General features: G+C 46.6%; 1 long non-coding RNA gene across 1 annotated transcript; it reads right to left on the bottom strand.

Moving 5' to 3' along the window:
* On the bottom strand, positions 1-2304 carry LOC122423997. Its single transcript, XR_006264268.1, has 3 exons — positions 1521-2304; positions 746-846; positions 1-293 (listed from the first exon to the last, which is right to left on the bottom strand). It is a non-coding gene; the product is annotated as an uncharacterized LOC122423997 (long non-coding RNA).
* Positions 2305-15530: the final 13226 nt, after the last annotated feature.

Raw genomic sequence — 15530 nt, forward strand, 5'->3', positions numbered from 1 at the left:
GTGGGTCAGGAATTCTGGAAGGGCTCAGCTGGGCAGTTCTCACTGGGGGTTCTTGCGCAGGTGCAGTCAGATGCTAGCTGCGGCTGCCGTCATCTGATGCATCATCTGGGCTGCCCTGGACGTCCAAGATCGCTCACTCACATGGCTGGCATCTGGTGCCCACTGGAGTCTGGCAGCTCTGCTGGAGCTGGTGCCCACATCTAGCATGGCAGAATCAGCGGAGTTGGTGCCTGGCTTCCTCTAGAACAAGTGTCCCAGGAGAACCAGGCAGAAACTGCATGTCATTTTTGCACCTGAATTTGGAAATCAGAAAGCGTTACTTTTACTGCCTACTACTGGTGATAAACGAATCAGTAAGTCCAACTCAGATTAAAAGGAAAGGGATGTAAATTCCAGCTCTTCACAGGAGGAGTGTCAAAAAAAATAAATAAATAAAAATGGAAGCACGTATTAACACTGCCACAATCTATATAAAGCACTTAGTATAGTGCCTGGCATGTAGTAAGCTCTCAAACATGTTTGTGTCATATTACAGCTTCAAAGAACAAAATGGATTGAACATGAAAAATGGTTTGTTGAAACATGAAACTAGGGATGAAAATATTTTTAAAATTCTATAGTTTAGAATAAGGCATAACCATAATCAGTGGCTAGGATTTTTGATTTGAATGCTCTGGTTTGAAGAGGTATGATTTTTGCACCAGCAAAGACAACGAGTAAAAATAGAAAGTACGACCTCATGTACCTGCCAGTGGATCTGTGTCATAGCTACAACCAGTGCGGGGTCTCTCATATCAGGTTGTCTAGTGGTCGGTAGGAGCCTTTGAAGTTTTCACATCTGTTTCCCTAGAAAACAATCACAGCATCACTCTGGGAAACCACTGGAGTGTTTCTAGAACAAGCACGAAATAAAGCTTTCCAGTACAAAATTGATGGCTTCCATCACTAACGGCAGAGTAGAGACCAGAAGCACAGAAACATTATTCTAAGTGGCTGGCCCCATAGAAAAGCCAGGTACAAACCACTCTATCACCAGGACCCTTATAAAGGCAGCCACACAGTGAGTGACAAGTCAGAGCAAACAGGTTAAGCTATTGGCAAAATTATTTTATCTTTTATCAAATAACACTATTGGAGTTGGGAGCTGTGGTCCATGAAATTAATGGCCAATGATGTAGAAGACTTGTAATGATCACACAGGCATAGTGGCTGCCTGTGCATTCTTTAGAGATGCACAAACCCCTGGGGGGGCAGGAAACAGCAGACCTTGGCACAGGCATGGGAGGGCATGGCAGGCAAGCCCCCTTCCTTCTCTTAGCTGAGCTCTGGCTGCATTTGATGAGGCAGTGTGCCCTCCTCTCAACCAGTCTTGAGAATCCTGTTCCTGATTTCCCAGCCTCCCTTGCAGCTAGGGGTAGCCCTGTGATTCAGTTCTGATCAACAAGATTGAAGCAGAAAGCAGCAGGTGGGTTTCTAGGAAAGATCTCTTTTCTTTCACTTTCCTTCCCCTTTCCTCCCACCTGAAATGCTGGCATGATGCTGGAGACAACAGTGGCAGCCATCTTGTCCCTCCGGGAGGCTTCTTGTCACATGTTGACTTCGTTTCCTTTTTTTCACTGAGGATTCAGGAGTTATCAGAAGAGACTCCACCAACGCCCATGTCACTCTTTCTAAGACCAAGGCTCCATTGTGCCCTCATCCCAATCCCTCTCATCTCCTCAAGGATCTTCCTCTAGCATTTCCCCCATCTTTCTCTTTCATCTTCATTTTTCATTTTCCCCTGAGATCATTCCCATTACCACACACATACTGTATTTCTCCATCTTTAAAAAACTTGTCTTGACTTCACACTCCCACTTCTCTCTTTTTTTTGTTTTACAGAAAGAAAAAATACCAAAAGAACTGTCTGTATTCACTCACCCCAATTCAGTTCCTCTCCAGGAGGCCCCTTCAGTCAGTCTCTGCCCCTCCTCTCCACTCCTTGTCTAGGTCACCAGGCCCTTACCTCACCTCTAATTTGTCCCATCAGCCACCTTAGGCACAGTTGACCATGCCTTCTTTGAGACCCTCTCTTGTTGCTCTTCTTACACATTAGTATGAGCTCTGGAAGAAACAGAATATTTTCTGTCTTATTCACTGTCTCATCCTCACCCCTGTGGGCAGTCAATGCTATTCACTGAATTAATGAAGAGACTGCCTGGGCTTCCCTGGTGGTCCAGCTATAAATTTCCATGCTTCCACTATGGAGGGCATGGGTTCGATCCCTGGTTGGGGAACTAACATCTTGTATGCTATGCAGTACAACCAAAAAAATAAAGTAAGTAGACTAAAGCATATAGCTAAGATGCTTGCTCCTTGGAAGAAAAGCTATGACCAACCTAGACAACATATTAAAAAGCAGAGACATTACTTTACCAACAAAGGTCCATCTAGTCAAAGGTATGGTTTTTCCAGTAATCATGTATGGATGTGAGAATTGGACTATCAAGAAAGCTGAGCGCCAAAGAATTGATGCTTTGGAACTGTGGTGTTGGAGAAGACTCTTGAGAGTCCCTTGGACAGCAAGGAGATCCAACCAGTCCATTCTAAAGGAAATCAGTCCTGGGTGTTCACTGGAAGGACTGATATTGAAGCTGAAACTGCAATACTTTGGTCACCTGATGCAAAGAACCGACTCATTGGAAAAGACCCTGATGCTGGGTATGATTAACGGCAGGAGGAGAAGGGGAAGACAGAGGATGAGATGGTTGGATGGCATCACTGACACAATGGATATCAGTTTGAGAAGGCTCCTGGAGTTGGTGATGGACAGGGAAGCCTGGTGTGTTGCAGTCCATGGGGTTGCAAGGAGTCAGACATGACTGAGCAACTGAACTGAACTTAACTGAAACTGGGAAATGTAGTCTTTATCTTGGCAGCTATGTATGTCATATTCAGCAAAACTTCTATTAGTACTGTAGAAGAAGGGGAGAGGGGATACTGGGGGACAACTAGTGGTCTCTTCATTTTTTAAATAAACTACTTCAGTTCAGTTGCTCAGTCATGTCTGACTCTTTGTAATCCCATTGACTTCAGCGCACCAGAATTCCCTGTCCATCACCATCTCCCGGAGTTTGCTCAAACTCATGTCCATTGAGTCAATGATGTCATCCAACCATTTCATCCTCTGTCATCCCCTTCTCCTCCTGCCTTCAATCTTTCCCAGCGTCAGGGCCTTTTCCAATGAGTCAATTCTTTGCATCAGGTGGCCAAAGTATTGCAGTTTCAGCTTCAGCATCAGTCCTTCCAATGAATATTCAGGACTGATTTCCTTTAGAATGGACTGGTTGGATCTCCTTGCTGTCCAAGGGACTCTCAAGAGTCTTCTCCAACACCACAGTTCCAAAGCATCAATTCTTTGGTGCTCAGTTTTCTTTATACTCCAACTCTCACATCCATACATGACTACTGGAAAAACCATAGCTTTGACTAGATGGACCTTTGTTGGCAAAGTAACGTCTCTGCTTTTTAATATGCCGTCTAGGTTGGTCATAACTTTTCTTCCAAGGAGCAAGCGTCTTTTAATTTCATGACTGCAGTTACCATCTGCAGTGATTTTGAAGCCCCCCCGCCCCCGCCCCGCGTGCAAAAATAAAATCTGTCACTGTTTTCACTGTCTCCCCATCTATTTGCCATGAAGTTTTGGGACCAGATACCGTGATCTTAGTTTTCTGAATGTTGAGCTTTAAGCCAACTTTTTCACTCTCCTCTTTCACTTTCATCAAGAGGCTCTTTAGTTCTTCTTCACTTTCTGCCATAAGTGTGGTGTCATCTGCATATCTGAGGTTATTGATATTTCTCCTGGCAATCCTGATTCAAGCTTGTGTTTCATCCAGTCCAGCATTTCTCATGAGGTACTCTGCATAGAAGTTAAATAAGCAGGGTGACAATGGCCCTGTGACTGGATTTTGGCCAATGAAATGAGAACAGAGAGGAATTGTGCAATTTCCCACTCATGCCTTCAAAAGGAAAGATGTATACCTCTCTTGTTTTTCTACACTTCTCCTAGGCTAGAAAGCAGATGCAGTGGCAGGAGGTGGAGCAGCCATCTTAAACCAGATAGTGGAGCTACCTGTGGGATGAGGAAGACGAGTAATAAAATAAAAAGCTGTGGTTTTTTCCTATATTCCCAGGAATGCACCTTATTTATTAAAGTACTTACAGTTGGATTTTCTTTTGTCACCTGAAGCCTGGTTATTATACATATATAAGGGAAATGTGCTCTGTGATTTATTTGGGTCCTGTTCATCACTCAGCACTGATGCTGCAAGAGAGAACTTTGGAGGTTAAGTTGACGGTAACTTTGTGAGTCACGATGTGGACTGGAAAGGGACACAGGGATCAGAACTGACACTCAGCCCCGCTGTGGGCGGCAGGGGAGGGCACAGCTCTATGGATGGAGGCACTAGCTCAGGAATGCCAGACCTCACGCTTGTTCGCCAAGCAGCTGGCAGGCAACAATATACCTCCTGATCTTCATTCAGCATTGAGAGAAATGGAGAAAATAGCAAGCACAATCAAACCAAGGCCACTGAGCAGATGTCTTTTCAGCAGCAGTTAAAAGAGATGGGCCGAGCAAAACTCTGCTTTTGCAACCTGGGCAACACTCATTGTTGAATAAAGGTGCTCATCAAGTTTTTTAAAGTGAGAGACGAGATTGAACGTCTTTCTCTACAACATGATGATGCCAATAAAAACTACTCCTTTGATTTTAGAAATATGACCTGGCTAAACAGTCAGCACCTTGAATAATCTGACTCTGTCACCTGGGGGCTATGTGACAATGTTCACATTTGATAAAAGATACCAGGGTTTTTTAAGACCCGATGTGGGGCACATTTCTTGATCCCCAAAAGCCTGATTCTGCCCCAGCTCTTGACCATTTTCTCCACTTGCTCATGGGGAGAAATCAATGACACAGCAACGAACATATTAAAAAGCCACATCCAGGAGCTCATGCTGAACAAGAAGGAATCCTCTCCAGTGTGAAATGCAACCAAAGCCCAGGCCAAGCTGTTTGTTCCCATGCTTGCCAGCTCTCGAGGGTGGTGCCTTCTCTTCTGATGGGTGCTAAAAGAGGCTGCCGTGAGAAATCGCTTCTTGGTCACCTCAGGGCTGTGTCTAATCCTCAAAGCCCAGAACCACCTAATCACTACCAGGCACTGGTCCCCAGCCCAAACAACCTGTGGCTGGCTCATGTGCTGTCAGGTTTGGTGAAATAAAGAGAGAAAAGAGAACCAGTTGCCTGGCCAAGTACCCTCAGCTGTGGGTCAAGGAGGCTCCTAGTGGGGCCAGATGGGAGGCCTGGTTCATCCATTCAGCAAAGGATGAGTGGGTTCCTGTAATGTGCTGGGGATAAGGAGAGGAGCCTGGAGGATCAATGGTGGACATTAAAAAATAAAAATAAAAAAGAAGGATTACAAACAAAATCATCTCCCTCAGTTGCAAAGAAGCCTTTTATTGTGCTAAAATATACATTAAAAAGTTGACCATTTTAAAAAGTATGCTCCACGGTATTAAATACATTCATCATCACTATCCACCCCCAGAATATTTTTATCTTCCCAGACTGGAACTCTATACCCATTAAATACTAACTTCTCATTTCTCCCTCCACCAGCCCCTGACAACCTCTTCTCCTGTCTCTACAAATGTGACTATTCTACGTACCTTATATAAGTGGAATCATACACTTCCATGAGTGTATAATATGGAAAATTGAATTTGACTGGAATCAAATTTGGAAGTTTGATTGAAAAAAGTATGGAAATCAAATGTCATTTTGCATCTGGTTTTCTTCACTTAGCATAATGTTTTCAAGGTTCATCCATGTGGTGGCATGTATCAGAATTTTATTCTTTTGTTAAGGATAACTAATATTCCATTCTATGTACTTGTATTTTTTATACCTTTATATATGTTTTGTGGGCTTCCCCAGTGGCCCAGTGGTAAGGAATTCACCTGCAATGCAGGAGACACAGGAGATGAGGGTTCAAGCCTTGGGTCCAAAAATCCCCTGGAGGAGGGCATGGCAACCCGCTCCAGTATTCTTGCTGGGAAAATCCCATGGACAGAGGAACCTGGCAGGCTACAGTCCATAGCATTACAAAGAGTCAGACACGACTGAAGCAACTAAGTGCAAAGGTTTTGTACTCTGTTTATCCATTCATCTGCAGATAAGCGTTTGGGTTGTTTCCATCTTTTGACTATTGTGAATAATGTTACCATGAACACTGGGGTACAAGCTGTTTGAGCTTTTGCTTTTTCAGAGGATGTACTTTCGAATTCCTCTGGGTGTATACCTAGGAGTGGAATTGCTAGATCCTATGGTAATTCTGTTTAACTTTTTGAAGGCCTGCCAAACTGTGTTCCACAGTGGCTGCACCATCTTACATTCTATCGTTAATTTTAAACACACTTTATCTCAATGTTTTAAATTATGGCCAGTCTTGGAGGTGGCTGGGGGTGGGGCAGGCCTCACTGCTGAGGGTCAGAGCTGCACTGTGTGAATGGAGCCGAGGAGGCAGAGACGGGACAGATGCAGGAGGAGATGGCGAGTCCCGGGGGCCCACCCGAGAGCAGCCGTGCGCCCCAGACACCCTGCCCAAGTTGGCTGAGGGCTGGCTGGGGCTGGCATTGTGTTTGGGAAGAGCTGAGAGAAGAATCACTCATTCATTCGGCCAACATCCTCCAAGCACCAGCCCCACTGGGAGCTGGCCTGCAAAAATGGGAAAACCCAACCCTCTGTGTGTCTGGACTTTCACCATATCTGACCAGCCTCCTACTCATCTCCTCCAAGGACCCGCACAATTAGGGGTTCAGCAGGTGCCAACTGCATTCCAAGCACTTTACAGAAGTTAATATTTTTTTTTTACTTATTTATTTATTTGGCTGTGCCAGGTCTTAGCTGAGGCACGCAAGATCTTTAGTTGCAACTTGTGAACTCTTAGCTGAGGCATGTGGGATCTAGTTCCCCAACCAGAAATTGCACCAGGGCTGCCTGCATTGGGACCACAGGGTCTTAGCAACTGGATCACCAGGTAAGTCCCCAGAACTTAATACTTAATCCTTACAACAAACCCCATGTCACAGGTGAGAAGGTAACTGAAGCTCAGAAAGGCTGAGTAGCTTCCTCAGGATCACACAGCTGGGAAATAGAATAGTCCACACTCCTCCCCGCAGACTGTCTCTCTCAATGCCAGAGTCTTTTCTGGAGACACCGAAGGTGACACCATCAAAGGGACCGATGTCACACACTCCACAGGATCCCATATATTCCAAATTCCTCTTGGAGCCTAGGACATCAGCAAGGATTTCTCCCTCCAGCCCTCCTCGGGTATCCCTGGGTCCTCCTTCCTTCTGCCAGATTTCCGCGGTGCCCAGCCCCCACCCAACCCCAGCCCTCTGCCATGATGCACTTCACCTCCTCCTGGAAAGCAGGGCCTGATGCACCCTATCCACCATGGCGGCCTCCACGGAAAGCCAGGCCCTCTGGAGAGCAGCCCCACCTCCCCGGGCGCAGGCAGAGCTGCTGAGAGCAAACATCGTTTCCCCATTGTCACATAGAGTAATAGACTCTTGAAAAATCACAGCTCCGAGGATCAGAGCTGAATCTTATAATCTGAGGCTTTCCATCAAAGAACCTTAGAACCATCGACTAATAGCATCTTGGAGTCAGTGACTGGAGAATCCCAGAACACTACGAGCTCTCCATCATGGCAGCTGACGTCATGGAGGGGCCCAGGCCAGCAGACTGCCACAGAGCAGGCCAGGAGGGTGAGGGGGTTTGGAAGGAGAGGGAGCCGGGAGGGTGCAGAGGACAGGGAGGGGTGGAGGAGAGAGGCTGGGCCTGTCATGCTAGAGGAAACAGTTGGCGGGTGAGGCCCCGCTCTGTTACTGATGGTTTTTAATTATGTAAATCAGCCCAGGGCCTGCGTCTGGCACAGGCTTGGCATCTATCAGCTGGCAGCAGAATTAATCAATAAATAACCAGCTGGATGGGGCCCGTGAGTAAGCACCCAGCCACACCCCCACCACCTCTCCAGAGCAGTCCCCCCAGGCTGGTGGGGGTGGAGAGATTACATGAGCTGGAGTTCACAGGTGTCAGTACAGCTGCACACGCGTACACATGTGTGTCTGCACACACGCACACTTGCGCATGCTCCGTACACTCGACTGTGGCTTTGGATGCACCGTGTTTATGCACAGGTGGACGCAGCTGTACCCACGGAACCTCGGCTGCAGCCGCCCTGTGTGCCCGGCACACACCTCCACATGAAAAACCCAGGACCACAGCAGTAGGAGGCAAGGTCCTCACTCCCACCTCACACGTGTCCCCTCTTGGGTCGGACAGGGCTTTGCAACTCATGGCCATGGCCTTTCTCCTCCACAACCTCCCTGTAAGGCTGACCAGCTGGGCTGAGGCTCTGGTTTTACAGATGGGGAAACTGAGGCTCAGAGAAGGGACTTGCCTGGGGCTGTATTCTTTGTTCCTTCCCATCCCACCCCCAACTCAAAGGTTCAAAGAGGCTACAGACCCAGGAGAACTGGGGGAGAAAAGTGAGAGGTACTGGGAGCCCCAAAGATAAGTTTCATCCTCCTGAGAGCAGGGCAGGCCAGGGAGCCCAGTGGGGGCCAGGCCAGTGGAAGCCCTCCCCTCTCCCTGGGAGCTGTGATGAATTGCTCTCTCCTGCAGCTGGTGCCCTCACTCCCGCTCCCCACTGCTGGCCCCATAAATCAGCCTCCTCATTTTGGCCTTGACTGTTCCTTGATCACTTTCCAGCTTCGGGGGTTGGGCTTTTTCGTCATCCCTAGTGACAGGAGGGGACTAGCAGGGAGAATCGTAAAATTAATGGACAGGTTTCCTCTTCCCCCTTCTTTCTCTCTGCCTCTGGCTTTCTGCTGGCCCCTACTTCGCTCTGATCACTAAACACTGAAATGAGGGAATGAACTGAGACATAAATGAATTTCTGAGACGTGGAGCGACGGGTCTCTGTCTGTGGTTCTGGCTTACTTGCAGCTGAGGTCAGCTCTCAGCATCCGCTTCCCTCAGCCTCAGCCAAGGGGGCTCCCAGCCGCTCCAGGAGGCAGGGAAAGGAAGCAGGAAGACGTGTGGTCAGCGGACCCTGAGGAAGCTGAGAAAGGACTTTGCAAGCCAGGGGCATCTGAAGCAGTCAGCCTCTTGGAGTCACCACTCCCTGGAGCCACTGACAAAAGCTGTGGGCTTCTGAGAAGGCCAGGATGCACAGCACTGAGAATTCAAAACAGTTTCGAGCAGTGGTTAGTGACTCAGCCTCCGGAGCCAGCCCCCTGGAGTCCAAGTCTGGGCTCAGTCATCTAGTATCTGTGTGAACCTGAGCAAACGCTTCACCTCTCTGTGTCTCAGTTCCTCATGTGTAAAGTAAGGTGAGTAATAGCATCATAAGTGAGGGGGCGCATACTCTTTAGAAGAGTCACTGGTGAGCACAGTTAAATGCTTTAAAAATTAGCAATTGTTACCATAATTAAAGGCACTGGTGCTCAGACATTTGTGTGCATCAGAATCCCCTGGAGGGCTTTTAAAACATAGATTGCTCTCCCCACTCCATCCCACAAGTTTCTGCCTTAATAGGTCTGGGAAGGGGCCTGAAGTTTATATTTCTGATGCGGGGACCCCTGGTCTGGGGGTCTTAATTCGAGGACTCACTAAAGTCTATGTTGGTGCTCAGTATCCAGCTCAGGCCTCCATGCCCTTTATAACTTGGGATCAGATGTTCGGAGAGATGAGCTAGTGGCCCAGGCTTCAGCCTTTCAGGAGGCAGAGTTCTCAGCAGGAAGGAGAGGACCCTGGTAGTGGAGATGGCTCCATCACTACCACCCCCCAAGCTGCACCCCAGTAACACTCTCACCCCTCCCCCTCATGGCTCTAGGAGCAAAGAGGCAGAATTTGCCTTCCCTGTCAGAGGTAATCTTTTAATCTCTTTGGCTTTAATCTTGCAGCCCAGCATAAACCCAAATCCACACAGGGAAGGAAGGGGGTGGGGGACACAGATCTCGTATTCTGGGGAGGCTTTAACCCTGCTCTTTCCCACAGATCTGCCATCCCATCTCTGCCTTCCTCACCCCTTGCTCCTGGGAGGCACTTCTAATAGAGGATGGGGAGGCAGGGAGAGCAGCCAGGTGGGGTGAGGCCAGATGGAGTCATGTGTTAAAAGACTCCTTGGGAAGGAAAAGCCGAATAGCCAAAGCAGTCTTGAGAAAGAAGAATGGAGCTGGATGAATCAACCTTCCTGACTTCAGATTATCCTACAAAGCTACAGTCATCAAGACAGTGTGGTTCTGGCACAAAAACAGAAATGTAGACCAATGGAACAAGATAGAAAGCCCAGAAATAAACCCATGCACCTATGAGTACCTTATTTTTGACAAAGGAGGCAAGAATATACAATGGGGCAAAGACACCTCTTCAATAATGATGTGGGAAAACTGGACAGCTACATGTAAAAGAATGAAATTAGAACACTTCCTAACACCATACACAAAGATAAACTCAAAATGGATTAAAGACCTAAATGTAAGACCAGAAACTATAAAACTCTTAGAGGAAAACATAGGCAGAACACTCAATGACATAAATCACAGCAAGATCCTCCATGACCCACTTCCTAGAGTAACAGAAATAAAAACAAAAGTAAACAAGTGGGACCTGATTAAACTTAAAAGCTTTTGCACAGCAAAGGAAACTATAAACAAGGTGAAAAGACAACCCTCAGAATGGGAGAAAGTAATAGCAAATAAAACTACTGACAAAGGATTAATTTCCAAAATATACAAGCAGCTCATACAACTCAATGTCAGAGAAACAAACAACCCAATCAAAAAGTGGGGAAAAGATCTAAACAGACATTTCTCTAAAGAAGACGTACAGATGGCTAACAAACAAATGAAAAAATGCTCAACAACACTCATTATTACAGAAATGCAAATCAAAACTACAATGAGACATCACCTCACACCAGTCAGAATGGCCATCATCAAAAAGTCTACAAACAATAAATGCTGGAGAGGGTGTGGAGAAAAGGGAACACTCTTGCAGTGTTGGTGGGAATGCAAATCGATACAGTCACTATGGAAGACAGTATGGAGATTCCTTTAAAAAGTAGGAATAAAACCACCATATGACCCAGCAATCCCACTCCTACGCATATACCCTTAGGAAACCAAAGCTGAAAAAGACACATGTATCCCATTGTTCATTGCAGCACTATTTACAATAGCTAGAACATGGAAGCAACCTGAATGTCTATCGACAGATGAATGTATAAAAAAGTTGTGGTACATATACATAATGGAATATTACTCGGCCATAAAAAGGAACACATTCTGATGAGGTGGTTGAACCTAAAACCTATTATACAGAGTGAAATGAGTCAGAAAGAGGAAGAGAAATATCATCTTCTAACACATATATACAGAATCTAGAAGAATGATACTGAAGAACTCATTTACAGCGCATCAGTGAAGTAGACATAGAGAATAGACTTACGGACATGGGGAGAGGGGAGGAGAGGGTGAAATGTATGGAAAGAGTAACATGGAAACTTACATTATCACATGTAAAATAGATAACCAATGGGAACTTGCTGTCTGGCTCAGGAAACTCAAACAGGGGCTCTGTATCAACCGAGAGGGGTGGGATGGGGAGGGACATGGGAGGGAGGTTCAAAAGGGAGGGGATATATGTACACCTCTGGCTGATTCATGTTGAGGTTTGACAGAAAACAACAAAATTTTGTAAAGCAATTATCCTTCAATTAAAAAAAAAAAAGAAAAAGAAAAAAGAAAGACTCCTTGGGGAGGAAAAGTGTTTTTAAACATGACACAAAAACATTAACCATAAAGGAAAAATGTGTAAATTGGACTTTGTAATAATTAAGAACTTAAATTTAGCCAAAGACACCATTAAGAGAAAGAAAAGCCAATACACAGATGCAGAGAAGATAATTCAATACCTATATCTGACAAAGGACTAGTATCCAGCACATATAAAGAACTTCTACAAATCAATTAGAAAAAAAAATCACTATTTTTTAGTAGGCAAAGATATGAAGAGGCAGTTCACAAAAGGGAACATCAAAATGACAAATATGCACAAAAAGATACTCTACATTAGCAGCTATCAGATATATATGCAAAAGGAAACCACAATAAGCTACCATTCACACCCAAAGGAATGGTCAAAATGTGAAAGACTGATAGCATCAAATATTGCACAGAAGGATGAGGATCAACTCTCCCACAAAGCCAATGGGACTGTCAGTGGTTCACCCTGTTGAAGAACTGTTCGGCAGTTTCTCACAAGGCTACAGCCATTCCACTCTGAGGGATTTACCCAAGAGAAGTAAAAGCACATGTCCACGCAGAGACTTGACATAAATTCTCATTGCAGCTTTATTCATTATACTATGGCCAGAAAACAGCACAAATGTCCATTAACAAGTGAAAGAATAAGCAAATAGTGTGTTTCCCCACCATAGAGCATCACTTAGCAATAAAAAGAATTGGCTGCTGATATATGTGCCACCACCTGGATGAATCTCACAGGCTTTACACTAAGTCCAAGAGGCCAAAAGCAAGAAAACATGCTCTATGGCTCTGTTCAAATGAAGGGTAAGAACAGGCAAAACCAGTCCCTAGTGACAGAAGTCAGGGTAGTGATTGCCTTGCGGGAGAAAGTGTTGGTGACTGGGAGAGAACACACGAGGGAACCTTCTGGGATGATGGGCATGTTTGATACACATATGTAAATCCATCAAACTGTACATTTAGAATCCATGCATTTAATTTCCTTTCCTGTATGTAAATCATACCTCAGTTTTCTCTTAAGTTAAAGCAAATGAGGAAATTAGGACTTGGTGCTTTCAAGACACAGTTGAGCCTCCCTCCCCCCAGTCCTGGATGCCTATCTCCTGACATCCTTTATATAAGAGAGAAATAAGCCTCAATCTGGTATAAGCCACTGTCATTTCCAGTCTCTATGATTGGCAAAACGAAGCAACCCCTAACTAAAACACAAAAGCCTTGTGAGGTAGATATGATGGTGCAACCTCCACCTCTTGCACCCCCATTTTCCAGGTGCACCCTCAGCCTCCTGTCAGATGTTCCAAGACACCAGCACTCAAATCCCAGCTCCCAGACACTGTGAGTCAGCCTTGGCCTGAACTGGAGGGGGCCTCACCAACCAGCGTGTGGTGCTGCACGCTGATCGCTGTGGCTGGAGCTGATGACACATGTGCAGGTGAGACAGCAAGGTGCTGGGCTGAACATCGTACCTGGTGCAGAAATAAAGGAAAAGCTGGAGAATATCTGCATACCACAAAGAGAAAATACACCAAACGAATACTATTCACGTGGGGTAAAATTCTCTTTCAGACTTGTCTTCCCCTGTCTTTGCCATATGAAACCGAGGCTTGTGGGTCTCCTGCAAGAGGAAAGAAAGTGTTAGTAGCTCAGTCTTGTCTGACTCCTTGAGACCCCATGGACTGTAGCCTACCCGGCTTTCTGTCCACAGAATTCTCCAGGCAAGAATATTGGAGTGGGTTGCCATTTCCTACTCCAGTGGATCTTCCTGACCCAGGGATCAAACCCGGGTCTCCCGCATTGCGTTCGGGTTCTTTACCATCTAAGCCACCATACAGGAAGGAACGGCATTAAACCCACACTGAGACTACCCTAGAGGGCTCTCCTATAACTCATGACCTAGTGGCTGGGTAGTAGGCAAGGGTACCAGCCAGTCTGGGTTCAAATTCCCGCTCCATGAACTGTGTGATCTCAAGGCAAATTCTTTACCCTCTTTATACCTTAGTTTCTTCATCTCTAAAATGGGCACCCTGGAAGTCCAGTGGTTAAGACTCCATGCTTCCAATGCAGCAAGTGAGGGTTCGATCCCCAGTTGGGGAACTAAGATCCCACATGCCATGCAGCACAACCAAAAAATAAAATGGGCATCATAAGGTGGCTTTGAGGGTTTCAGGAGCTGACCTGGGAAGAGCTTGGTGCCTGATATGTAGGAGGAGCTATTAAGTATTAGCCACTGTTGACATGTTTCTGCTGAGAACTCTCTTTCTTTATCACGTGTTCGTTATAGGAAACTGGATTTACTCACCAGTTTTGGAACATTTCATCCGTGGACTTCACACTTACTGCTTCTGATCATAATTAATCCTGTGTAGAGTCTCCTGGCACCAGGAGGAGCAGCCCAAAGCTTTTCCTCTTGCTTAGGTTTACACAGGTAAAACTAAACGGTGATTATACGCAATTCATTTGTCAAACACAAGGTCAAGAATCTCAATTTGTCGCATGTCACAAAGGCAGCACCAGGAAGCGCCCCACATCCCAAGCCATCTCCCCTCTGACACTGACTGAAATGCCACCATTAGCACCAGAGAACCCCTAGGAGGAGAAGCAATTTAGGAGCAGAGCATCTTCCTCTTCGTGTGAATGCACATATCCAGGTCAGCCAGGGGGAGGGATTCCTGGCAAGCGAAGGGAGGGAAGTAAACACCATGGGCAAATTTTTGGACCTTTTTTGGGGGTAGTTGAGGATTCTGCAACCCCTAAAGGCTGTGAGCTCAGGCTCACCCACCTATACAAGTACACACACACACACACACACACACACACACAGATAATCGCTTTACCCCAGCAGTAGGGGCTTAAGAGGCTATCTGGGCTAGCACCATCCCGCCCCCAGCTGCACCAGCACCTCTGCCCAAGGTGGGGTTCCCAGAGGCTCAGCAAGGAAACCCTGCAACTGGAAGCTAAGTCCCACAGAGCCAGCTGCTAGCGGTGGTCACATGCAACCTGCTGTCTCTGTCACACACACTCACGTGCAGACACACCGCCGGAGACAAAACACCAGACACAGATGCACACTGAACTGTCCTCCCAAAGGCAAGACAAATCAGATGAGACCACACGGAATCATCCTGTCTCAGAGAAAGCCACCGCTGCACACTCCCAGAAACAAGGGGGACTCACACACGGAGAAAACACTCACCCACAGACCGCTCCCTGGGTCCTGTGCCCAGCTAGTGCTCTGACCTCAGTCTTCTTCTCCCTGGGAGACAGACTTCATCGGGGTTCCCTGTCCTCCCCCATCCCCTTTCCCAGGTACGCGGGCTCCCCAGGAATCGTCACATTTGCACACCTCCGCTCCCAGCGGCTGTAGACAGTAGGTGCTCGGCTGCACGCCTCCCCCTCCCCCTTGCCTGGGGTTCACACCTCAGCTCCCCTCCTCCATGGAGCTGGCGGCTCTTCTCATTTTCCAGCAAGTGCGTGAAAACACAGATTAGAGCAATTAGAGAAAAGTCATTGCAGGGCAAGGCAGGAGCCACCACCGCACCTGATTGCCAGCTCCGGCAAAGCGTGGTGAAGCACAGAGTTACTCACACAGATTACAAATTGGAGCAAATTCCAAAGCAGGAAGGAGCAGAGAGGAGGGGCTCCAAGTT

Source organism: Cervus canadensis, chromosome 21, assembly GCF_019320065.1.
Source record: "Cervus canadensis isolate Bull #8, Minnesota chromosome 21, ASM1932006v1, whole genome shotgun sequence".
Classification (NCBI taxonomy): domain Eukaryota; kingdom Metazoa; phylum Chordata; class Mammalia; order Artiodactyla; family Cervidae; genus Cervus; species Cervus canadensis.